The following is a 27,507-nucleotide window of genomic DNA, read 5'->3' on the forward strand; positions in this document are numbered from 1 at the left end:
CCATACGGAAGTGGCTTTAGCGTTTGGATGAGTGAAAGACATCTGCCACCTGCCTGCACTAGCTCTGTTCTCGTGACTGAACGTGGACGTTTATGTGAAGCGTTTAGCAGTTGGAGGGTCATTTTCAACATTTCTGACAAACACTGGAGTCAACATCGATATCACGGTATTTTAAAGACACTATACCACCGTTTTTATAGTTTCAATACGTGGTAATAATATTCCTATCTAGAGCGACTCAACGGTAAGTTACATTTCGCTTATCTATTTCTAGTTATTTATTAGTTAAACAAGTGGGAATCCTCAGTAGCCGCGGAACTTGAAATTCTTTAAGGTAGGATTACGGTCCGTGGAACCCACCTATACCCGATTCGATATTATTACCCATCAGGATTTGTATCAGACTACCCTAAAATTGGAAATTGTTTAGGCAGGATTAGGTTAAATTCATCTGCAAGACTTTGGTGAGCAAATACATCAGTCGAAATGATTTGATCTCTTGAATCCAAAACTGTAATTTGATCTCAAATCGGTCAAGAGATGACGAAGCTACGAGATACAAGCTTGTACTTGGAAAACTGACACGTTTTATGAGCCACTATGTCGCGGCTAACAACGCTGGAGTTATAATACACTTAGTACAGTTAGATGTGCATTTTTTATACAGAAAACAAGTGATGCTTATTGTTATGTGTATATATACTGGGTATAATGGCAGATGATACTTGGACAATACTGGCAGTTAATGGTACGTATATAACTTGATCAAAGTTAAACGATTATGGATCGAAACACATACCTAGTTAGAGTTGTGTTTTTGTTGTCTCCGCAGAGAAACATAATGTTTTCCTATTGTTCTCTATTTCAATCTACCACAACTCTTTCATTTCTTGAGGAAGTGATTTGAAACTCGGTAGGGCTATATTTTGTTCAATACACCCAGAGGGCATCTTAATCTTTCTTTTATTTGTATTTTAAAAGACTTTATGGGACCAAAAGTCTAACAAAGTATAGAAATGTATATTCTTGATGCGCTATTATAGCAGTCAAGATGAAAATTTGAACAAACACGAATTTCAAGCGCTCAACAAATTGACGTTAGAAAAGTTAAATTTGCACATTTCGAGGCTTTGAGGACAAGGAGGAGGGGAGGTTCAGAGGCCTCAAAAGCTCACAAGTTTTGGTCAGTTACTTACGTATATGTTAATCACTTTACATGCTTTGACAGTAATAAACTTTCTAAAGGTCTTAAACTCTTGAACAATAAAAATGGTGGATTTATTCATTTTAATAGTTGGCAGAATCAATATGTCGCTAGAGGGCGTAATTTTAGTTTTTTGTTGTTTACAATTATTTCCCGTATTTCGAGCAGCGAACATGGGATTTGATACAAATACTTTTAAAGAAGCTGTATATATACATACAATATTTGGGATATACCCATATTTAGTACTTGGGGAGGGAGGAGGGAAAAATAAACCCATAATTTTAGGGTTTGTTCAATTACTTAGCCATATCTCGATCGATTTACTTAGTACAAAGATACTTTTGGGTTTCCAAACAAAGATTTAGATAATTTGCTTTTCTACTCATTTTTCAAGGAAGGTACATTTTGAGTTTTCATGAACCATTCATGTGCATGTGAGATTCAACTTACATGAGATGGCAAAATATCCTTGCAGATCCAAACCTGTTGTACGTGTGTGTATGTATTTATATATATTTGTATACGTCTTTATAATATGGCCAAACGTGTTAAGGCATGCGACTCGTAATCTGAGGGTCGCGGGTTCGCATCCCCGTCGCGCCAAACATGCTCGCCCTTTCAGCCTTGGGGCGTTATAATGACGGTCAATCCCACTGGTGATAAAAGAGTAGCCTAAGAGTTGGCTGTGGGTAGTGATGACTAGCTGCCTTCCCTCTAGTCTTACACTGCTAAATTAGGGACGGCTAGCACAGATAGCCCTCGTGTAACGTTGCGCGAAATTCAAAACAAACTATAACTGTTTAAAACGTTTCACTGCGATTATTTTTGTGTTTAGCGTGAGGCTCTTAATAGCTATAGCACATGACTCACAATCTGCAGGTCACGAGTTAGAATCCCGCCACTGAACTTGCTCGCTCGGTCTTTGAGTCATGTGAAGGTCTATTCCACTTTCTTTTATTGTAAAGAGTAGCCAATTAAGTATCTCAGATCACAATTGAAGATTGTTAGCACAAATTGCTCTCGAGTAACTTCGCGAGATTTGACAAAGAAACACCCAATTTTTGTAGTCCAAGTCACGACACGTTTGTACGAATAAGATAAAATTTGTGGGATATGTTTTTGAGTTTGAATATTAAATATATCATCGATAGAGTTGACGTCAGTATTTTGTTGTCGAGGTAACGTACGTCTGTTGAATAATTTACCCGAACAAGGTGATATATTCTAAAAACGACTGCTTGATATGTCTCGCTGCTAAATTATAAATAACATGGAAAATATATCCGTTACTATTTGTTTCCTTTAATAGCAATGAAACACACGATAATGAATCCATTACAACCAGTAAATTTTGTTCCCCTGTTTTGTTTTTTGTGGACAGATCTGTGACAAACTTTCACTAAAACTTCTAGAGACCACTTTAGATATGGAGACTTTGGTAGGTACTGCTTCCTGTAACTGGCACGTCGACTATCATATATAGAGACTACTATGGATATGAAGACTTTGGTAGGTACTGCTTCCTGTAACTGGCACGTCGACTATCATATATAGAGACTACTATGGATATGGAGACTTTGGTAGGTACTGCTTCCTGTAACTGGCACGTCGATCATATATAGAGACTACTATGGATATGGAGACTTTGGTAGGTACTGCTTCCTGTAACTGGCACGTCGACTATCATATATATAGACTACTATGGATATGGAGACTTTGGTAGGTACTGCTTCCTGTAACTGGCACGTCGACTCTCATATAGAGACTGCTACAGATATGGAGACTTTGGTAGGTACTGCTTCCTGTAACTAGCACACCGACTACCACATGTTGAGACTACTACAGATGCGGAAACTTTGTTTCGCATGACCGTTAACCAGATGACCATTAGCCAATCATCAGTAGAAAACAGTTGTGTCGCACTTTTACACAAAGGGCTATAAACGAATGATTGTCTGTAATTTAGCTGGTGGTACTTACTACAAACTCTCGAACTACCCATATTTTACCGGATAGTGGAAGTCAAATTCCACTCTTGTAGCGCAACAAGAGTTGTAAATGGCGGGGCGTATTTTTTATGACAAAATCACTGGAACCTTTAGAATCACTCACTGCACACCCACCGGCCTATTTTACACAAATAAATATATTATTCAGCCGGTAGTTTTGTGACGTCATATAACAATGGCCGGTGTGGCTCAGTGGTTTAACGCTTTGGACTCGTAGTCCGATGGTTGCGAGTTTGAGATTGGCCCGAGACATGCTGGTGTGTACTTGAGTACGCTTTATTCACTATGTTCCACCCACCAGCTGTATGATAAATACCTAGACGTCAGATTATAACGGACCGCCTGCTATCTAGTCCAGGAAGAGTGGGACACCATTAATTAACTAAATTAATTATTTACAGTCATTTCTTTATTGAACGTTACATTACTAGTTGTCCCCCCTTCCACAGTAGCTCAGTGATACGTTTCTGTACTTATAACCCAAATAATCGGGTTTTGATACTCGCGGTAGGCACAATGCAACTTGCTCATTGTGTAGCTTTGTGATTGGCAGTAAACAGTTTTCAGTTACGAGAAACATGACGTCATATTGGTCACGGTGCAGGTCATCAGTGACGTACAACGGATAAGATGTGCGATCAAGATGATATGCGTTTCTAATATGTTTTTATTGGAAACCCGTACTACACGGCGAATAAGGAAGTGTTTGTTATCGACAGTGTTACTGTAGTGTTAGGCCACACAAAGTGTCAATCAGTAAATCATATTGTCATCTTATACCACGGACTTCTTCCTTCGTGCTATCAGGATAAACACTCCTTCCTGCAGTTGTGACAAACAAATGAGTTGTCTTTTACGTCACACTCTGTAGTTCTACGAAGCAAGAACTTCGTTTAATATTCATTAATTTGCAAATAAATGTCTCAAAGGGGAACACATTGAATTTCAGAATAACACCGAAGGAGACTGGCTCGGTGTATTCACTTTAAACCGATTTTTCCCCCAAAAGCCCGGATTTACTAAAAAAAAAAATTACTAGATTTTTATTTCGTTTTTCTCCTTATCTCGAAGTCATTCACAAAATATTAAATAATTTTATTTGAAAAATGTAATAAATACAAAATATACGTATAACAATAATACATTAGAATAAATATAAATACCAATACTTGTTCTGTGCCTGTAACATAACCTTTATTCAAACGAAAAGCCTTACTTAAGAATCAGAAACGTGTTGTTTTCTTAATATCACAGGTGGCACTGTGTTCTGTGTTTGATCCGCAGCGAACCTCGTTGAATTCTGTTCATCAAAACATTAATCTATTGAATACGTTTTTCATTTTTACTTCCGCCAAACAAAATAAACCCCAGTATTTACTCGTGAAAAGTCACTAATGTTTTCCTTTGGATCCGTTTACATCTTGTTTTTGTTGTTGTTTTCTTTTGCATTAATAATAAACTCCGATAAAACTACAGGTAAAATAAAAAAAAACAAAAAAACAATACCACAGAGCCCTGAGCGTGTTCATTATTAGACGTTTCTACAGCGAAAGTTGAAATTATGAAGAACCGAGAATTATTATATTCACAATAACAAGTGATTCGGAGCTGTTGTGAAGAAAACGAATTGAACTATAGTGACGCACGTGGCAAGTTGGATGGATGGATCTACACGACGATGACGTCATCGGTGTAGAAGGAACACACAACAGTTTCCATCTCGTTCTTTTGTGACGTCGATAAAATGTGGTTTGGTTTAAGTAACCTTTTCGTTCTTAAGAGCCTTGCACGTGTGGCTTACCCTCCACGAGTAGGTTTTCCCGCTTTACGGCTGAGAATGCTATAGCATAGGATGTGGGATTCGTAGACGTCTGATGCTTTCCATTTACATCAACCGTTTTTGTCGTCTTGCCACGCGCTAACGTCTTTCAACTGTGACGTAGACAATGCGACTTGAGTAACACCGGAGGATGCTGACGCGTGCTAGCCGCACCTCGCTTCTAAGACTCTCAAGTATTTTAAAATAATCTGTAGATAGATGTAAATGTGCCATTTGTTTTCCACAACCTTAGGGATGCGTTACCTTCCACGTTCTCGTATGCCTTTCACTCCGTGTATAGCACGAGACGTCACTTGTGTTCTCTCACCAGCTGTCAGATCGACATCTTTCGCGTAGGTACAAAATTAGTTCCTGATTTTTAAAAAAATCTTTAAGGTATCAAGTACATTATTCATTTGATTTGTGTGTAGTATGTGGCGTAAAGGTTTATATTATGCCCTTAAGTTGTTTTAAAAAGCTTAGAATATGTTAAATGATCTGACGAAGAGTACTAGCTTGAAACATAACCTTCAAATAAAAATATAAAAAAAAACTTGCCGATATTTTAACCTAGTTTTTAATTTTGATGTATTTGTCACCTGTGCAGTTAACTATATAATCTTTAGGGTTTGTTTTTAAAACTTTAGAAACAAAACTGAGGAGAGTATAGAAATACATCTATTGGTCTTTATTTTGTTACTTTTATGACCTTATTTGATGTTTATATATTACAGTGATCTAGGATATTAATCAATATAAACTTTCGGTAAAGTAAATCAAAAATTGTAATACAGAGACACATTTTAATTCTTTAGTTTAAGACTGTATAACAGCGCCTTCCAACGAGAGCTTATAAAATATTTGTTACGTTAATTACGAGCGTTTATTTCACGTAATGTGTTTCTTTTAAATTCTCTCCTATTGCTTCTTAATCGTCTCTTAGAGTCCTCCCTATGGGCCATTGCTAAAATTGTGAAGTTCATTATTTTAAAATTATCTCCCATTGCTTCGTAATCGTCTCTTAGGAGTCCCCTATGGGCCATTGCTAAAAATGTGAAGTTCATTATTTTAAAATTCTCTCCCATTGCTTCGTAATCGTCTCTTAGAGTCCCCTATGGGCCATTGCTAAAATTTGAAGTTAATTACTTTAAAATATCTCCCATTGCTTCTTAATCGTCTTTTAGAGGGTCCTCTATGGGCCATTGCTAAAAATTTGAAGTTCAGTTCTCTGAGGCGGATGAAAAACAGAAAGGTTCTGTAGTAAAATCACCAACTAACATCGTTAAATGTGTTTAAACACAGGTGTCACATCACTCTTCTGAAATGTATGATGTTAAATTGGTTTGAGATAAAATAAGATTTTAACATTGGGTTTTCGATTGACATAATATGGAAAGAGCGCCCGAAGATATGTAACTATATTTATGTTTAATCTGTTTGTTTGTTTTTTTTCATTTTCTTCCAATTTTCTTCAATTTAATTTTTGCCTTAGCTGCCAGACTGTAATTCTGTTTGTTTTTTTGATAATCCGGTTGTCATGTTATTTCCAAAGTAATAATTCTGTTTGTTTTTGATGATCCGATTTGTCATGTTATTTCCAAAGTAATAATTCTGTTTGTTTTGATGATCCGGTTGCCATGTTATTTCCAAAGTAATAATTCTGTTTGTTTTGATGATCCGGTTTCATGTTATTTCCAAAAGTAATAATTCTGTTTGTTTGATGATCCGGTTGTCATGTTATTTCCAAAGTAATAATTCTGTTTGTTTTGATGATCGGTTGTCATGTTATTTCCAAAGTAATAATTCTGTTTGTTTTGATGATCCGGTTGTCATGTTATTTCCAAAGTAATAATTCTCTTTGTTTTGATGATCTGGTCGTTATGTTATTTCCAAAGTAATAATTCTCTTTGTTTTGATGATCCGGTTGTCATCTTATTTCCAGAGTAATAATTCTCTTTGTTTTGATGATCTGGTTGTTATGTTATTTCCAAAGTAATAATTCTCTTTGTTTTTGATGATCCGGTTGTCATCTTATTTCCAGAGTAATAATTCTGTTTGTTTTGATGATTCTGTTCTAATTGGCGAACTCTGAATCCGAGTTCATTGCCGAAAACAAACAAAAGCACCATCCGCACTTTGTGCCGTGAGAGCGCTATCAGAGTGACGGTCGAATTCGATTGCAGAAGATTAGCCCAAGTTGATTGCCTTCCTTTTCGTTGTAGATTCTGGATTAGGGATGGACATGAACAGATAAAATTTGTGAGAAACTCTGAAAATTCTGTTGTTGTTTTTTTGTAGTTTCAGAAATCACAGTTAAAATGACTGTGTGCTCTCATTACTAAGATTAAAACTTAGTAATATTTGCAGTTTTGAAACTTATTGCCCGTCTGCCCTCTTTTCATGCTGGGGAACTCGAACTACGAGATTTGTATTTTCACTGTCTTAACTCGTGACATTTTGAGATAACTGTCAACGTTTTATTTGTTCTCGAACCTGTAATTTTCATCCTTCACTTTTTGTGTTTTTGTCTTTCGATTTACATCAGAAGCTATAATTTATTTTTTAACCCAAACGAAAAAAAAAAACCTATTAATTTTGTAATCTTTTGTTATCACTATAATACAGTGAATATTATTTGAGTCGCAAAATGCAGATTTGTGGTATTTATGTATAGCGAAACGTTATAATGTAGTTTAGTTTAAATATAAACAGTTAGTTGTTGGCCATAATGGTATCTCTTGTTTTGTTGTTTTACAGCTTACTATGATAAAATTGGATTTTGATGCGTGGTGGGCAGAGCAAACATAGTCCAATGTGTAGCTTTGTGCTCAATTCAAATAGGATTCGAATCCCCGTCACACCAAACATTCTCGCCCTTTCGGATGTAGGGCCGTTATAATGTCACGGTTAATCCCACTATTCGTTGGTGAAAGAGTAGCTCAAGTAGCTTTGTGCGAAATTAAAAAAAAAATTCAAATAATCAATCAGTCAACGTTGTTGCATCTGGTCACATTTATTAGTGGTGGGTTTCGAACGCTAGTGTTACCGAAGTAACAAATATATGTGTAGTTTACACACACAGAATGAATGATTTCACTCAAGTGTTTTGTCAGGTACTTGCATCGCGTGTTGTAACTGGAAAGATGAAATAACTCATTATGACACAACACGAAGAAATCCTCCGGTAATGATCGGTATTGAAGTTAGGGTTAAGCCTTGTTTTAAAACTTTGCAATTCCACAATACAATTAAATTAACACTTAGAAGAAGAAGAAAACGGGTTTGGTTGTTTGGAGTAAAGCCCACAGCTACATAATGGGCTATCTGTGCTCTGCCCACCACCAGTATAAAAATTCGGTTTGTAGCGTTATAAGTGCGCAGACATATCTGTCAGCAACTATGGGGCTTTTTAAAGTATTTTTTATTCCTCTGTTGTTTTTGTTAAATACAAATCTACACGATGGGCTACCAACGCTTAGCCCATCGCTGTTATCGATACCCTGTTTGTCGTGTTGTACGTCACCAGACATACCACTATGCCACTGGGTGACAACAATGTTGATATATTTAGTTTATTATTGTCGTTTTTCTCTTCATAGTACGTTATTGGAGTTCTTGTAATCAGCAACGTTATGGACCCAAAAGCTAGTTGGTACGTAAACAGTTTAGATAAAACATGTTTAAATAGCGCAAAGTTAAAGTGGAAACATAAACAAAGAGACGAACATTTACTCTCCAGATGATTACATCAGGACTTTCATTTTAAGAGATGTTTCGCCTTTGTGGTTTCATTAATGTTGTTACCTCATCCTGGGTTGAGTTAAATATTAATAAGAATAGATCGTGTGTTAGTCCCTAACGAACACTATAGGTATTTCACTTACTTGTTTACTGGCAAAGTTGGTTTTTATTTTTGTTTAACCGAATGATTCTCTGCCATAGAACTCTCTCAACCGATACCAAGTTTCGAAGTATTAATATCAGCTGATGGGAATTGCAAGAACAAAGTCCAGATCTTGACCCATTTCGGGGCCATCAAGGATTTTATTTTTATCTTGATATTATTTATGAAAGAAATTAGTGATTTGTTAAGTGATCCAAAATGATTGCTATCGTAGCCTTGCCCAAAAAAACAACGTACGTTATTGAAATTAAAAGTAATTATATAATGAAGTTAACACTCCTTCGAAAAGACGTTTCTAGTCCTGATTTCTCCAAGCCCGTTCCCCTGGCTGTGGTTTCGCTAGATAGTAGATAGGGACAGTGGGAATCTCGTTAATCCATTCATTAATGGATTTAAATGGCAATTTCATTCAAATACAAAATTATTAGCCTAATATTAATAACTTTTCAAGTTGCTCTGGGGCCTATTAGGCCCCACTTTTCGTAGGAGTGTTAAACTTATAACCTGTGTTTGGTTCGGCAGGTATTGTTTTATTACATGCTTGTAATTAGCGAACGATCCCTTTTGATTTATTAAATAAAAAATACCGTAAGGAGAGTAACTGAAAGGGAAGTTCAGTTTGTTGTGAGTGAAAGAAAATACAACACAGTTATAGTAGGTAAATACTGTAATACAGTAATACTAACTAGAATATTGTACCATGAAAACAATACCTACATTATTGTAACAACTGGAATAATAATAACATTGTAACGCGACAGTATTGGTTATATAACACAACAATAATAAATCAATGTTAAAACATGAAAATGAAGGATATTATTACACAGCTACCACGAAGGTATATTTAAGATAATTTTTATGGAGAAAATTCAGTGTGAGATTCGAAAGAAACAGGACGCACAGATGAAAATGTTTACAAAATATTAGTTCAAACACCGTTATCCCAGCATGGCTACGTGGTTAGGGCGCTTGACTAGTAATCTGAGGGTCACAGGTTCGAATCCCCGCAACATCAAACGTATTTGCGATTTTAACCAAGGAGTTATAACGTTATGGTCAATTCCACTCTTCATTGTTAAAAGAGTAGCTCAAGATTTGGTGGTGGGTGGTAATGACTACCGACTTTTCCCTTTACTATATTGGGGACGGATAGCGCAGATAGCCCTCGTGTGGCTTTGCGTGAAATTCAAAATACAAACGTTATTTTATCTCGAAATATTTCGGGTTATACGCTGTTTCTATAATTCCAAGAGAACCCGAGACGTGTTTTGAGTTATAAAATATTATCTGTTCCTTTGTGGTTATCACCTCCAATCAGTTGCTCAGTCTTCGGACTTACAATGCAAGAAATAAATAAATTTCGAATCAAGTGGTAGGCACATCGTAAATAGCCGATTGTGTACTTTTGCGCTTTACTACATTTAAACAAAAGGACGCTATAAAAAGTCGTGCATCTTAATATCGTGTTTTTATAAGATTTTAAATTCAGAAAAACTTGAGGCGTTTACTGAAGTTTTTTTTTGTTTTTTTTTGCAGAATAATACTTAATATACGATCGTAAATTTTAAGTTTCTGTAACATGTTAATTCGAGACTTTACGATTTTGTCTTTTAGCGTGTGAAGACTTCGAGAAATTACGAGAAATTTTACGAGATTCATTTGAATGATCAAAAAAACTAAATAAACTGGAAATTTTGATTCGGTCATTAGACTATATTTACGGTTCATTTCTACCTGCGTGGACAATGTCCAGTTCTTCCATACCTGTAACAATGTTTCAAGGTTTATCCAATAAACATACCTTACATTCTCAAGTAGCCTGAAATTTATTATCATTGTAATATTACTTGTTCCGTTTAGTAAGTTTCGTATCGTCATATCAACTTTTCCGTTTAGCAATCTTCGTGTCGTCATATCAACTTTTCCGTTTAGCAATCTTCGTGTCGTCATATCAACTTTTCCGTTTAGCAATCTTCGTATCGTCATATCAACTTTTCCGTTTAGCAATCTTCGTGTCGTCATATCAACTTTTCCGTTTAGCAATCTTCGTATCGTCATATCAGCTTTTCTGTTTAGCAATCTTCGTGTCGTCATATCAACTTTTCCTTTTAGTAAGCTTCGTATCGTCATATCAGTTATAATGTGACGGTCAATCCTACTATTCGTTGGTAAAAGAGTAGCCCAAGAGTTGGCGGAGGGTGGTGATGACTAGCTGCCTTCCCTCTAGTCTTACACTGCTAAATTAGGGACCGCTAGCACAGATAGCCCTCGAGTAGCTTTGTGCGAAATTCCAAAAACAACAATTGTCATATCAACTTTTCCGTTTAGTAAGTTTCGTATCGTCATATCACCTTTTCCGTTTAGTAAGTTTCGTTTTACTTTTTTCTTTAGGCTGTTCTATACATGTTTGTTCAATAAATATTAATGTTGTTACTACGATAAATATTAATTAATATATATTATAGATCTGAAATGTAGAGTTTTTGTTCCCATGTTACATTGTGACGGAAATTAACTTTTTCTTTGGTTTCATAAGTATTTTTAGATTGACTGTTTTGTGATGAGAAGTGTAAGCGAATGTGGTTGGTGAACTAGCTCTGATAGATGCGACTAGATTGGTCGTCTTACTGACGTATCCCACATCACATCCCATCTTTAAAAATTGTTGTTATTGGTTTGACTGGCACGTGAAACTTTAATATTCTTTCCCACAAGACTCAATCACATCAAAGTTTATATAGAATTTTTATATTAAAACTACTGCGCAGTAGGAGAGCTAATGACGCTACAGAGCAAGGGATAAGTCAGCTATACGTTCACACTGCTGAGTCTACTGTCTCCTAGACGAGCTAATGAGCTCTGGAACTGAGCAAAAAACTTCGTCGCCTCTATGTATATTAGACATAGTGTGGTTAACATATCGATGTACAATCTTCTTTGCATTAACTTGTATTTTTGTTAGCGTAATTAAAATGTTAAAGTTCCCCCTCTCTTTCTCTTTGTTTTTGTTAAAATTAATATAATGTTTTAGCTAAATTAACTATAGAAAACGTTGTGTCATTGACTACCAGGTTTATAGTTTATTTACTTATCGCCAGGTGGCTTAAACCAGCCAATAGGAACTATCAGAAACAAATAAATGGATTGACGAATTTGTTATGTTTTTAACATTTGATTTCTAGGTTATTGGAAAGGTAAAGATAATGGTATTTTTGTCAATCAATAACGAGGTAAAAAATAAAGCACAAGTAATCAGAAAAACAAATCTATAAGAAACACAGAAAGGTAGACAAAAACAGTTCTTGTGAATTATAGTAAATGTAATTCATATAAGTAATAAAGGAAATAAGTATTATAAAGATTTTGTTAAATATAAAACTGAATTTGTAAGAAAATTAAAATGCAATTTATAATAACAGCAATTCACTTGCCTAATTTGTTCATGAAAATGATCTAATATATATATATATATACACACTGCTGGCCAAAAGCTGAAGGACAATGAACATAAAGAAAAAATATGCATTTTGCGTTGTTAGACTCAACCACTTATTTGAGAAGAGCTTCGAAAGATGAAAATAAGAAAGGGAAAATAAAAATAAAAAACGTTTTTAGCACTTAATAGGGAAAATGTGAACACTATAAAATTAGCCTAAATACTAGCTGGTCAAAAGTTTATGACCATACAGAAACGAAGCGTTAATCGGTAAATACGTAACGAAATTTAGTCATTTGTGTTCAAGCTTTAGCATTGTCAACATATCCTGTGTTACATTGGGTAAAAACATGGCAAAGGCTAAAAAGTTGACAGAGTTTGAACGTGGCAGAATTGTCGAGCTGTAAAAGCAAGGTCTCTCTCAACGTGCCATCGCTGATGAGATTGGGTGTAGTAAAACTGTTGTTGCAAATTTATTAAAAGACACTGAGGGATACGGAACGAGAATTTCAAGTGGTCGGCCCGAGAAAATTTCGCCGGCGTTTAGCAGGAGAATTCGACGGATTGTCCGGCAAGACACCAACCGATCGTCGAACTAGATTTAAGGCCCTTACGGACGCAGGATGCAGCTCAAGAACAATAAGACGGCATCTGTGAGAGAAAGGCTTTAATAACTGTAAACGTCTTCAAAGGCCACGTCTCTTTCCACAACACGAAACAGCACGGTTAAACTTTGCTGGGAAGCACCAAACATGGGACGTAAAAAAGTGGAAGAAGGTTTTGTTCTATGACGAGAAAAAAAATTTAACCTGAATGGTTCAGATGGCTTACAACGTTACTGGCACGATAAAGATATCCCACCAGAGACATTTTCTACACAACACAGTGGAGGAGGTTCCATCATGATTTGGGGTGCTTTCTCCTTACATGTAACAATGGAGCTTCATGTTATACAGGGGCGTCAAACAACAGTTGGCTACATTGGCATGTTGGAGAGAGCATCCTTATTGACTGAAGGCCCTAGCTTGTGTGGAAATGACTGGATCTTTCAGCAGGACAACGCTGTAATCCACAATGTCCGCGTGACAAAGGACTTTTTCATGGCGAATAACGTGATTTTTCTGGGCCATTCAGCGTGTTTCCCCGAATTGAATCACATTGAAAATGTTTTGGGGGTGGATGCCAAGGGAAGTCTATAGTAATGGACGTCAACTCCAAACAGTGCATGATCTTCGTGAAGCCATCGTCACCACTTGGAATAACATTCCAGCCAGCCTTCTGCAAACACTTTTATCGACCATGTCAAAGCGAATGTTTGCAGTTATTCACAATGACGGCCGTGCAACTCACTACTGAGACCTCTTGTTGGGCACTTTCTACCCTGTTTAGGACTTCTTTTTTGGTATGGTCTTAAACTTTGGACCAGCTAGTACTTAGGCTAATTTCATAGTGTTCACATTTTCCCTATTAAATGCTAAAAAAGATTTTTATTTTTATTTTCCCTTTTCTTATTTTAATCTTTCGAAGCTCTACTCAAATAAGTAGTTGAGTCTAACAACGAAAAATGCATATTTTTTCTTTATATTCATTGGCCTTAAGATTTTGGCCAGCAGTGTATGTAAATATTCGTGTCCAAGCTGGTTTGGTGAACTCTGGTACTGCGCGAAAGGCCTTGTCGGCACTGGATATGACAAATGATTTTTTCTTATATGTGCTTTCACTCGTGGATTCTTAGAATTAATGAAAACTGAGAGATAAAGCTATTTACAGAAACATCAAACCTTTGTTTACATAATGATCCAGCATGGCCAGGTGGGTTAAAGCGTTCAACTCGTAATCTGAGGCTCGCGGGTTCGAATACCCGTCGCATGAAACATTCTCTTACACGTGTCTCTCTGTGTGTTCCATTCACTGGATACAGTAGATAACCCGATGTGGCTTTGCTGTAAAAAAACAACACATACGCACAACAGTGTGTGGTTGCTTCGACTTGTGATAATTTAGAACTGTGTGATATATATATTTTTTAAAATTGTAATGACATATATAGTTCAATATCTATTAAGAATATAACACTTATCTAACTTCATTAAAGCCCCATACTTGTCACCTGCACCTAGTAAGTGACACTTGCAACCATGGTGACATGATCTTTACGTACATCATTACTAAAGTTTCTAATCTTTGGTTTCGGCCAATAACCCCCCCCCCACACACACACGAAAAAAAGCCACCAGAAAAAAAGACAATGGATATTTGTAATTTATATACCCCCCCCCATCCTTTCCCGGAATACTGTATTCATGGGGTTTAAACTGATCCATATGGGTTTGTGCTTAACTATTGTTACTTTTCATTATGGTAGCTGATCTAGAGCCCCCGCTAGTACAGTGGTATGTCTACGGATTTACTACGCTACAATCAGGGGTTCGATTCCCCTCCATAGGCTTAGCAGATAGCCCGATGTGGTTTTGCTATAAGAAAACAAACAGCTGATCTAACTTACTACGTTTCTAATTTTCCGGTTTTAGTTAATTTTATAACAGTTAAACTTTAAAAAAATAAAATAGAAGAAATGTATGACTTTAGTTAGAAGTCCTGTCGGTTGCTGATGAGGCCCTCTGGTGGGACAGCGGTAAGTTTTGGATTTATAATGCTAAAATCACGGGTTTGGTTCCCTTCGGTGGAGACAGCAAATAGCTTGATGTAGCTTTGCTATAAGAAACAAACAAATTGCTAATGAAACGTAAACTTAATTTTGTTTGTGTGATGACAAAATGAACAGGCAGAGAACATATGCTTTATTAGTGTTCTAAGGTATAAAAACAATTTAAAACTGTAAACCTGAAACTACAAATAAACCCCCGGAAAACACCAATTTAAAGATGTAAACATAAAACTATAAATAAACCCCCGGAAAACACCGATTTAAAGATGTAAGCGTAAAACTACAAATAAACCCCCGAAAAACACCGATTTAAAGAGGTAAACGTAAAACTACAAATAAACCCCCGAGAAACATCGATTTTAATATATCTAAATACAAGCATAAAAACATCTAAAAACGAAACAACCGGAAAACAAAAGCCGCAGTTACAGTATAAAAGTTATCTTTCAACTAACCAATCATGATGCTTTTTTCTAAGGTTGGCCCCCATGGTACTGCCTTAAGTGGTGGTTTGGAAGAACAAAGCGAGCTCTTATTGGTTAACAAACACCTGTCCCACTAGAGCAATCCATAACGTCTGACAGGTAACAGTGGTGTGTCGTTTGTTACGTACCGCGAGCTGAGCACGTTTTATTTGTGACGTGTGATGACTTGAACAATTAGAATATGCAGTTTATACACAAACTAACTTACAAACAAAATATTTATTTTGATTTCCGTTTCGTGGACGAAGAACAGTCAAAATATATCTTTTAAGAGTTGAAACGTTAAGAACAAATTGTTAATTTCTCTCTTCCACCTGACATAATACGCTCGCTCCAATAGGGTATAGATTACCTACATTACTTCCACAAAACCTGTCAGAACTTACTCAAGACACTCACTGAATTTCCTGATTTATTGAATTTTCTCAAGACACTGACGACAAAATTGTCAGCGTTTCGCTAAACGTTGCTTTCTATTGAATAAATATTGAAATGAGAAATTTAAAACTGAGCAAACATTAGCGGATACAAATGTTAGAACACTTTAGTACATTTAAGTGTACCACCACTCTTGACGACAAATATGTCTTGCGTAAGAACACTGAAAATTAACTTTCTTGTATCGGGGAATATGAAGTGCTTAAAATATTTTGTGTATACAAGGGGTTAAGCGGTTATTACACATATCAGGATGGTTGTGTTCTGGTGTTTCGGAAATAAGATATAGTTGTAACAGATAACAGACCTGCTCTGTTATTTTACGTTCTCTACTAATACTGTTATATATTTTTGTTTGATATGATGTGCCAGGAATGATGTATTATTGTTTCATGCTACTGTACGTGTTATCGTATTCTTATGATATCATATCCTTGTACCGTTTTGTGTCTATTTCGTATGAACCGTGTGTAACGTTTTGTCCTCTTTTGTTATTTCCTGTCGGTATTGTTGTATTCTTACTCCATGTTACCTACCTGTATTGTTGTATTCTTACTCCATGTTACCTACCGGTATTGTTGTATTTATTCTTACTCCATGTTACCTACCGACATTGTTGTTATTCTCTGTTACCTACCGGTATTGTTGTATTTTTACTTTATATTACCTACCGGTATTGTTGTATTTATTCTTACTCCATGTTACCTACCGACATTGTTGTTACTCTCTGTTACCTACCGGTATTGTTGTATTTATTCTTACTCCATGTTACCTACCGACATTGTTGTTACTCTCTGTTACCTACCGGTATTGTTGTATTTTTACTTTGTATTACCTACCGGTATTGTTGTATTTATTCTTACTCCATTTTACCTACCGATATTGTTGTTACTCTCTGTTACCTACCGATATTGTTGTATTTATTTTTACTCCATATTACCTACCGGTTTTGTTGTATTTATTCTTACTTCATTTTACCTACTGGTATTGTTGTATTTGTTATTACTCTCTGTTACCTACCGGTATTGTTGTATTTGTTGTTACTGTCTGTTACCTACTGGTATTGTTGTATTTGTTGTTACTCTCTGTTACCTACCGCTATTGTTGTATTTGTTGTTATTCTCTGTTACATACTGGTATTGTTGTATTTGTTGTTACTCTCTGTTACATACTGGTATTGTTGTATTTGTTGTTACTCTCTGTTACCTACTTGTATTGTTATATTTGTTGTTATTCTCTGTTACATACTGGTATTGTTATATTTGTTGTTATTCTCTGTTACATACTGGTATTGTTATATTTGTTGTTATTCTCTGTTACATACTGGTATTGTTATATTTGTTGTTATTCTCTGTTACATACTGGTATTGTTATATTTGTTGTTACTCTCTGTTACCTACCGGTATTGTTGTATTTGTTGTTACTCTCTGTTACATACTGGTATTGTTGTATTTGTTGTTACTCTCTGTTACCTACTGGTATTGTTGTATTTGTTGTTATTCTCTGTTACCTACTGGTATTGTTGTATTTGTTGTTACTCTCTGTGTCCTACCGGTATTGTTATACTTGTTGTTACTCTCTGTTACCTACCGGTATTGTTGTATTTGTTGTTAATCTCTGTTACCTACTGGTATTGTAACATATCGAATGTAACAATCTAGATCTCAGTAAGAGGTTTCAGAACAAATGAAGACTTGGTGTTTTCAGAAGGGGATGGAAAGGTCTAGATGTAACAGAAGGGGGGTATGAGAATGGATGTTAAATAGAAAATAAATAGTATTTTACCTTAGCTATGTTCCTGTTCACTCTTTTTAATTGTCAAAAGAATAGAAATTACTTGAAGCTTTCGCTGCTCGAAAGTATCAGTACTTTTATGTGTGTGGGACTCACAATATAGGGAAAGTTTACAAATGTTAAAGTTTGATATTTCACACGTCAGGTGGGTGGTGGTGGGAGTCGTTGGGTTTCAGAAGAGCTCTCCACTGGGATCTTGCGCCGTCTGACGAACAGGGTTCTGCGCAGAACCACTTCACAGTGCGACATGTTTCATCCAAATCTTAATTAAAAGTTTCGCAGTAAACAGACAACCCCATCTTCTTCCTTGTCTAGCAGTCTGCATCGAAAGATCCATCTTCTTCCTTGTCAAGCAGTCTGCATCGTAAGATTATAGAGTCTTACTGACACGTTTTTTGTGTGTCAAACTTTAAACACGTGCTGGCAACACATTAAATTTTGTGCTCTATAAAACTACTTGCTTTTAAGATATTCTGTGTTTTGCGATGAAGTGGTAACAAACGCATTCCAATAGAAATACTTTGGGAAACTCGTAACAGGTAGAGCATCGACAAGGTAACCTGTACGGTAGACACTGCTTGCCAAGCAAGATGAAACGTCGTAACTAAACGAAAAGGTATATTTATCGCTGATCGTAAGTTCAGTTAACCCCAGACATTTAGAATTTTTATTAGTCAGTCAACCAATAATTGTGCGGTCCTACGCAAGTTTGCAAAAAATGCAGCGGTCTATTAACCGTGTTGAACTCGCGGACCTGTACCATGTAGAACATTTACTAAAGTGAGGCCCGGCATGGCCAGGTGGGTTAAGGCGTTTGACTCGTAATTTGAGGGTCGCGGGTTCGAATCCTCGTCGCACCAAACATGCTCGCCCTTTTCAGGTGTGGGTGCGTTATAATGTTACGGTCAATCCCACTATTCGTTGGTAAAAGAGTAGCCCAGGAGTTGGCGGTGGGTGGTGATGACTAGCTGTCTTCCCTCTAGTCTTACACTGCGAAATTAGGGACGGCTAGCGCAGATAACCCTCGTGTAGCTTTGCCCGAAATTCTAAAACAAACAATACTAAATTGGGTTCAGTAATTTAGATTATATATGAGATAAAGGGGCAGTAAGACCATATTAAATTAAACTATTTAATGAGGGTCATAATAACAATACTGTCAACACTCAGTACCATGTGACAGTAAAACTATATTCATATAAACTATTTATTGAGATGGATGTCACAGTGGAAATACGAACAACGACTTCTCTAGATGACTGCATTTTCAGTCTATATAAACCAATGAACCTAAGCTGTTTATATGTTCAGTGAGAAGGTGGGTTCAGTGGGTTTATATGTTCAGTCTTATAATACATTATGCTAGGTGTATTGGCATTACATAAGATGGGTATGTTTTATAGAAGTTATAATACACACACATACACACCTGTATTTTCTTGGAAAATTTAACCGTCAGCGAAGGAATTTCGTCATAGTTCATGTAGTTCAGAAATGTTTACTCTATGTTGTTCCTACTTGTAAATAGATGTATTTGGTCACTACATTGAAATCGAGGCAAGTGTATAAGCTATAGGGCTATTTTTTTTTCGCCTTACTATGTACACCCCATGCACTTACTTGGAAGGCATTCAATGAACCCTTGAACGAAAAACATGCTCATTTGACCTGTTAATAGTTCCACTGCTCTGTGTATGTCTCTGAGAAAATACCATGCGCATATTTCACCCGGTACTTTATCTTACACTTGCTGCAGAAAAACGAGGCGCCAGTAAGGTGCTCTGATCACGTGGTGTTCTAGGAAATGGAAAACAAGGGTTCACCTTCTTCCTGAACTGCACGCTTCCGTCGCATAATTTTTTCCGCAATTCATCTCTTCCTGTTATTTCTCAATTTCTCTCTCTGTTGATTAAAAGTGCGCGAATCAAAAGTCACGTGCAGTTTTTAACGGATGTTCCATAAACTTTTCCCCTTTATCCGTCCCACGTTGAATACTCGTACTGCAATAGACAAGCACTGTTTCACTTGTACACGTACGTGATCTACGGAGGAAAGAAAGGACCACTTATCGTCATTAGCTTTCTATAGACCCTAAAAATTAAAACAAAAAAGTATTAGCACACCATGTAGGTAACTTTCCACACGGACATTAGTTCATACAGGAGGTCAAACTTTATTAGTATTATAACTATACAGCTCTGGGTTGTTATGTCTGTTATCACGTGACTCTGGACAAGGGTTTGCACGAAGTGCACGTGTTCTAACTTATATTTCAGTTTATTGATTGATGGGGAAAAATACAGAACGAAATTGTTACACAGTTGTTTTGGAAAATATATCCTGACTGTAATTAGAAAAACTAAAGAATACGATACAAAAGTCGAAATTCGTTTTAGCCATAGAAGAGAAGTAATGAATCGGTCTGGGCGCCCCAGAAAACTGTATACCACAACAATGTTTAGATGAAACTCAAAAATACGTTTAAACCAACAACAACAACAAAGATACTTGTCATCTTATCACGAAGTTTTATGTTATAGCAAAGGTAATCTAACAAAATGTTAGTGAATTATGCAAGACGAACTTTATTATATTTGTTAAGCACAGAGTTCAACAATGGGTTGTCAAGACGCTGTCCAATGCAGGAATCGAACCTGAACATTTTAGCTTTATAAACTTATCGTCGAGTCGTTGGTGGTGGGGGGCGTCGCCAACCTTCTCAGTTCCTGTTTGTGCTTGGATATCTTTAGTAAGAAATAGTAAGTTATTAGACCGAAGAAATAGTTCCTCGTTAGATTGGTATCATACGCTGGTAACTGACGTAATGATTACTCTAGAGAATTAAAATAAAAATTGTTAAAATTGGTTTGTAAATGAACTTCCTTCTCACTGGAATATCTCGTCCTTAATTTATTACATTACTAACTGCTTTGTTGGAGGTTCTTATTTTAATTTTGTTTATCGTTCAAAAGTCTCGTCATAAGCGGAGTTTGGCAATTTACAGGGTGTTCGGAAAGTCACTGTGCAGTTTTGTAATCATATGTCTATTGTGTCTATTTTAAGCCAGCAACTGATAGAGATGTTTAGAAACAAAATAAGAAGGATCCAGGCCTGTATTGATGTCAACCGGGGTCACTTTAAACATTGTTTATAATTGCCATTCATATTTACCTCCTGTATTCTATATTGAAACATGTCTGTTAATAAATATACAAGTGCACAGTGACTTTCCATACACCCTGTAGAAATGTACGTAACGTCACAAAACTATTTCGTTCAATCGCCGCCATATTGGACTTCATATGTTTCCTTCCAGCAGTCAACACGACATATATCCAAGTTTAGGTAACTTTTTTTTTTCACACGCTGTTCATGGCGTGAGCATTGCTTTTGAGAAAGGATACAATCCCATAATTCTACAGCTATTCCTATCCTTATTGCTCTTTGCGAAGGTTATTAATACAATTTGCAGCATCAGATAATACGATATAATTCATGAATGTATTTCTCACCCAATAGGAACACAAGCACTTGACATCCAATGTGGCGGAATACACTGGGGACCACGTGATGTTATGATGCCAGTGCTAGGCCTCTATAATGATTGTGTAATTACTATTTGTTATGACTAGTTTTATTTTATATAAAACAGGTTGCATTACAGTTATACACGGACTACATCGAGTTATTAAAAAGTACTTTACTAGTGACAACTGATTGGATTAACTTCGATCTGTGGTTGACACAAAATAGATTTTGAGTCTGAGTCGAGTTAACAACAACAACAACAAATTCCCATAAGAAACTTGTGCCCAGTTAATAGTCAATCGACGATTCCGAAGTATGTTTGCCTCGCGGACAAGGACTTGTTTAGCGACAGGCGAAGCATGTGGTTGTTTAAAAGCTCCTTGCCACAGTGACATGGGTTAATGTAAGTCCTTATCACAGTTTGTAGGACGATAATTTAGCATATGCAAGATTCCAGGATCAGTTTTGTTAAGAATTTGTGGTTCCCAGCATGGCCATGTGGTTAGGGCGCTTGACTCGTAATCCCAGCCACACCAAACCTGCTCGCCCTTTCAGCCGTGGGAGCGTCATACAGTGATAGTCAATCTCATTATTTGTTAGTAAAAGAGTAGCCCAAGAGTTGGCGGTGGGTGGCGATGACTAGCTGCCTTCCCTCCAGTCTTACACTGCTAAATTTGTCATTATCGAATGTTTACCGTCTATACGAAATAATTTTTCCATCCTTGTGCACTATTTTCAACCAGTTTATTTATTATTTGTTAACTTCTTGATATTTTCCACTCATTCACAAAAATCCAATCGTGGTTTTCTTTTTCATTTATTGCTATAGTGTTAGGTACAAATCTGCACAATGGGCTTTAGAGCTATAAGCCTTCAGACTCTCCAACTGTGGTTTAAGTTCGTATATATCTCGTGGTATATTATTACGCTTAATTAATTGTTATGATTTTAGTAATAATGGATCATTTATAAAATCATTTCATGATATATCTACGAATCCTATGGGTAAGCAACTGGTTGTTCGAATCGTCTGGAACTACATATTTGAGTTATTATATTAAATCACTTGGGAAATGAACGTGTGGGTCTTCTAGTTGTTATATCCCACTGCCTAAGCAGTAAGTTTTATGTTTTAAGATGCTGAAATTCGAGTTTCAACACCCGTGTTACGAAGAGCACAGACAACCCATGATGTTACCTTTCGTTTAAGAACAAATCTATTTCTTAAATTGTGAATTACTTATTTTTACAGCAAATTCAAAACTGTATTACGCGTTTAGCCATCCTACTGTTTTACAATGATGAAAGTTCTCAAAGACACGATCCATGTCATGAACATGGAGAACACCTGGCTCTTTTATTGTATACATCTTGTTACTGTGGCAGGTTGAGGTGTCGTTACCTCGTTAAGAACACGGAAAGTTTTATGAGGTGGAACCATGGACGAGGGGGGGGGGGAACGACATAAATTGTAATAATTTAGAGTAAATTACTACGATTACAAAAGAGACCACAGAAATTGTAATAATTTAGAGTAAATTACTACGATTACAAAAGGGACCACATAAATTGTAATAATTTAGAGTAAATTACTACGATTACAAAAGAGACCACAGCAATTGTAATAATTTAGAGTAAATTACTACGATTACAAAAGGGACCACATAAATTGTAATAATTTAGAGTAAATTACTACGATTACAAAAGAGACCACATAAATTGTAATAATTTAGAGTAAATTACTACGATTACAAAAGAGACCACAGAAATTGTAATAATTTAGAGTAAATTACTACGATTACAAAAGAGACCACATAAATTGTAATAATTTAGAGTAAATTACTACGATTACAAAAGAGACCACAGAAATTGTAATAATTTAGAGTAAATTACTACGATTACAAAAGGGACCACATAAATTGTAATAATTTAGAGTAAATTACTACGATTACAAAAGGGACCACATAAATTGTAATAATTTAGAGTAAATTACTACGATTACAAAAGAGACCACAGCAATTGTAATAATTTAGAGTAAATTACTACGATTACAAAAGGGACCACATAAATTGTAATAATTTAGAGTAAATTACTACGATTACAAAAGAGACCACATAAATTGTAATAATTTAGAGTAAATTACTACGATTACAAAAGAGACCACAGAAATTGTAATAATTTAGAGTAAATTACTACGATTACAAAAGAGACCACATAAATTGTAATAATTTAGAGTAAATTACTACGATTACAAAAGGGACCACATAAATTGTAATAATTTAGAGTAAATTACTACGATTACAAAAGAAACCACAGAAATTGTAATAATTTAGAGTAAATTATTACGATTACAAAAGGTACCACAGAAATTGTAATAATTTAGAGTAAATTACTACGATTACAAAAGGGACCACATAAATTGTAATAATTTAGAGTAACTTACTACGATTACAAAAGAGACCACATAAATTGTAATAATTTAGAGTAAATTACTACGATTACAAAAGGGACCACAGAAATTGTAATAATTTAGAGTAAATTACTACGATTACAAAAGAGACCACAGAAATTGTAATAATTTAGAGTAAATTACTACGATTACAAAAGAGACCACAGAAATTGTAATAATTTAGAGTAAATTACTACGATTACAAAAGAGACCACTGTATATAAACCTTAAATACGAAATTAAACTGACACGTACGAACCACATAAAGTGAGAACATAAATCTTTATTTTCCATCCTATGTATTTTACTCAGTCACACTTTCCGTACGCCATTTTAATAAGATATTAAAGAACAAAGTCACTTTTAACTAAAGCGATGTATGCACTTAAAAGCAAAGATGACTTATAACCGGAAGTTTTTTTTTTTTTTCCACACTAATCGATCTTATTTATGTCTTGAAGTAGCCACTTGTGCCTCTGATACTCTATTAATGCCAAACGAAGCATGTTTAAGCCTAAAATGTGCAGAAGAACGAAGCCCAGTGAAGTGTAATAAGGTATTCAACGTGCTTGGCCAGAATATATCGCCATGCACCTGGTTCAAAAACGTAATTTAAATTTTTATCGCGTACGTGCACCTGCTTCGTATATAAAGAGCACTGATACATTTTTTTTAATTCGTGGGCATACCTTATTCTATTCTACATGCAAGTGTGACACCAGCTATCATATTGCATTCTTAATGTATCCTTCCGAACTTTGCTAGAAAAAAAAAAACAACACAAAACGTTTATTCAATTACACGCTTGACTGAAACAACAAAAAGATTCAATTAAAGTTGAGGGTGAACCATAATTGTACACTTGAAAAAAATATTTTTTTTTCTTTTAAAATCCTCTCCCAGCATGACATTCTTTTATCGTGAGGTTTTGTATCAGTCTGTGAGTATGTATTTATTTAGTATTTATGAATGCTTTAAGTTCTTTCGAAGTGGTATTTTTTAAGGGTTTTATAAAGCTAAGAGTTGTGGTTTGGTCCTTATAGTAGGCATGATACTGACAGCCCAGTTTGTGACACTGAGCGTAACAATGAAGGAGTGTCTGATCATTGTTTTACGCAAAATAACGGGGCTTGGTTTGAATTCCGCGCGAATCTACACGAGGGCTATCTGCGCTAGTCGTCCCTAATTCAGCTTCAGCAGAGTAAGACTAGACGGAAGGCAGCTAGTCATCAGCACCCACCGCCAACTCTTGGGCTACTCTTTTACCAACGAATAGTGAGTTTGACCAAACATTATAACGCCCCCACGGCTGAAAGTGCGAACATGTTTGGTGCGACCGGGATTCGAACCCGCGACCCTTGGATTACGAATCGAGCGCCTTAACCACCTGGCTATCCCAAGTCACAAATAACAGAGTTTGATCATTAGTGCTGTCTTTGAATTTTTCAGAATATTACAGTTCTAATAAAATCTCACGAGAAGGAAGCTAATTTAATTTATATAAACACACATGGGCTATAACTTAAGTGTAGTTTAAACGTTTCGACCCATAAGTATGATTTTCGGGTTGTATTTAGCGATATCGTACATGATCTTGACAGACATGTAAACGAACAGAAAACCGACGACGTTTCTCTGTGTACGATCCCTGGTTTTGTATCTCTCTGCTTCTGTTTTTGAAGACACTCTATCGAATAGGAAGAAGTCAAGGACCGATGTAACGACCTATACGTGTGTCTCAGCTATTGTAACTGGATCTTTCGCCTGTCAGTTGTTATATATAGCCGTGAGAACTATCATTTATTTTCCGCCCACTGTTCCGCATCTGCCGATCCTTGGATCTGCGGGTAATTACTGTGAAAGCGTCTTTCCTTTTGTGTAGCTCGCGCTTCATATTGGTCATTGCGTATGCACTAACTAGTTCCTTCTTCGAGTATGAATGTGTATCGGACAGTCAAAACTTTGTTATTATGAGGCGACAATACAAACTCATGATGTACGAGATGTGACTATTTGTTAACTAGTTTTAGGCATTTTCTACTTTTATGGAGGAAGGGGAGTTTTATATCTGAAATGGTCCTACACGTTTCTGAAGATACAGTTCAGGAGAGATGATACAGGGAAAGTTTAGGAGAGAAAATATCCAAACGGATAAAGCTCCACGAGGAATTATTTATCTGTATAAACCAGAAATTTCGGGAACAAATTAATTTTTTTGTTATCCGATACCGGCTAGTGTTTGTGACAAATTAATTAAAATATAATAATAACTAACAGACACACACACAACAATCGCGGTCAAATCATAATACAACAGTGCTTCTATAAATACAAGTTTGTTTGTTTTTAAATACTACAAAATAATTCTAATCTTACAGACCAAAATCAACAAGTCCACATCTTAGGCCTAATGTTAGTTAAGCCTTTACTAAGTACGGATGCCCGGCATGGCATAGTTGTTAAGGCGCTCGATTCGTATTCTGAGGGTTGCTGGTTCGAATCCCCGTTACACCAAACGTGCTCGCTATTTTAGCCGTGGGGGCGTTATAATATGACGGTCAATTCCACTATTCGTTGGTAAAAGAGTAGCCCCACAGTTGGCGGTGGGTGGTGATGACTAGCTGCCTTCCCTCTAGTCTTACACTACTAAATTAGGGACGGCTAGCGCAGATAGCCCTCATGTAGCTTTGCGCAAATTAAAAAACAAACAAACAATACTGAGTGCGGCTTGTATTCGATAAATAGATAAAATAACTTGTGTACATTTTTTTCTTATTTGTTTTAGTGTAATTAGAGCTAACTACCAATAAATAAATAATGTTATTCTACGACCTAACTTTAGAATTTTTGAACTCTTTGTTTGCGGCTTGTGTGAGCCTGCTTTCCTCTTCGTGCGTAAAGATTCGCGAATTTTTACGTCGGACCATTCTAAATGTTGCGCACAAGATCCTTGCATCATATGATGTCAACAGCAGGTGAAAGACCAAAGACTATTATATTTACACCGTCCTACTGTTTACGTCCGTTGTATTAAGCTCGCGCACTTACGCTTGTAGATGGTAAGGTGCGCGCATATATTTAGAAGAGAAAATTTGAGTGTTCTTGAGGTTAACCATGGCGTTCTCAGAAAAATCAGTGTTCTTAAGGTTAACCATGGCGTTCTTAGAAAAATCAGTGTTCTTAAGGTTAACCATGGCGTTCTCAGTAAAACCGGTGAGATAGGATTGCGTGGATATTTTGATTTTTAGGAATGTAATTAAAACAATTTGTGAGAACTTTATCATAAAATTAGTAAATCATGTCAACAATTCATGATTAAAGAATCATTATAAACGTCACGTTTATTTTCAAACAGCCAATCATCAGTAGGCCCGGCATGGCCAAGCGTGTTAAGGCGTGCGACTCGTAATCTGAGGATCGCGGGTTCGCACCCCGTCACGCCAAACATGCTAGCTCTTTCAGCCGTGGGGGCGTTATAAAGTGACCGTCAATTTCACTATTCGTTGTTAAAAGAGTAGCCCAAGAATTGGCGGTGGGTGGTGATGACTAGCTGCCTTTCCTCTAGTCTTACACTGCTAAATTAGGGACGGCTAGCACAGATAGCCCTCGAGAAACTTTGTGCGAAATTCAAAAACAAAAACAAAAAAAGCATTTCCTCTAGTCTTGCTGATTTAGGAGCGGCTAGCGCGAAATTAAAAAACAACAACAAACATTCATGAGAGACCAGTAATATGTGATAGAATTTAAAAAATAATAAGGAAATCACC

General features: G+C 36.2%; 2 protein-coding genes across 7 annotated transcripts in view; one reads left to right on the forward strand and one right to left on the reverse strand.

Moving 5' to 3' along the window:
* LOC143222407 (epithelial sodium channel subunit alpha-like) overlaps positions 1 to 27,507 on the reverse strand; it is a 293,985-nt gene that overhangs the window by 43,683 nt on the left and 222,795 nt on the right. The gene's annotated exons all lie outside the window — the stretch shown is intronic.
* LOC143222411 (uncharacterized) overlaps positions 85 to 27,507 on the forward strand; it is a 65,581-nt gene continuing 38,158 nt past the window's right edge. Inside the window, exon 1 of one of the 4 annotated variants that reach the window (XM_076448905.1) lies at positions 85 to 244. The gene's annotated coding sequence lies outside the window, so the exon portion shown is untranslated. Of the gene's footprint in view, positions 245 to 5,023; positions 5,393 to 21,453; positions 21,695 to 27,507 lie in introns of those variants that run through there. The other 3 variants (XM_076448904.1, XM_076448903.1, XM_076448906.1) reach the window with 3 other exon arrangements.

Source organism: Tachypleus tridentatus, chromosome 8, assembly GCF_004210375.1.
Source record: "Tachypleus tridentatus isolate NWPU-2018 chromosome 8, ASM421037v1, whole genome shotgun sequence".
Classification (NCBI taxonomy): domain Eukaryota; kingdom Metazoa; phylum Arthropoda; class Merostomata; order Xiphosura; family Limulidae; genus Tachypleus; species Tachypleus tridentatus.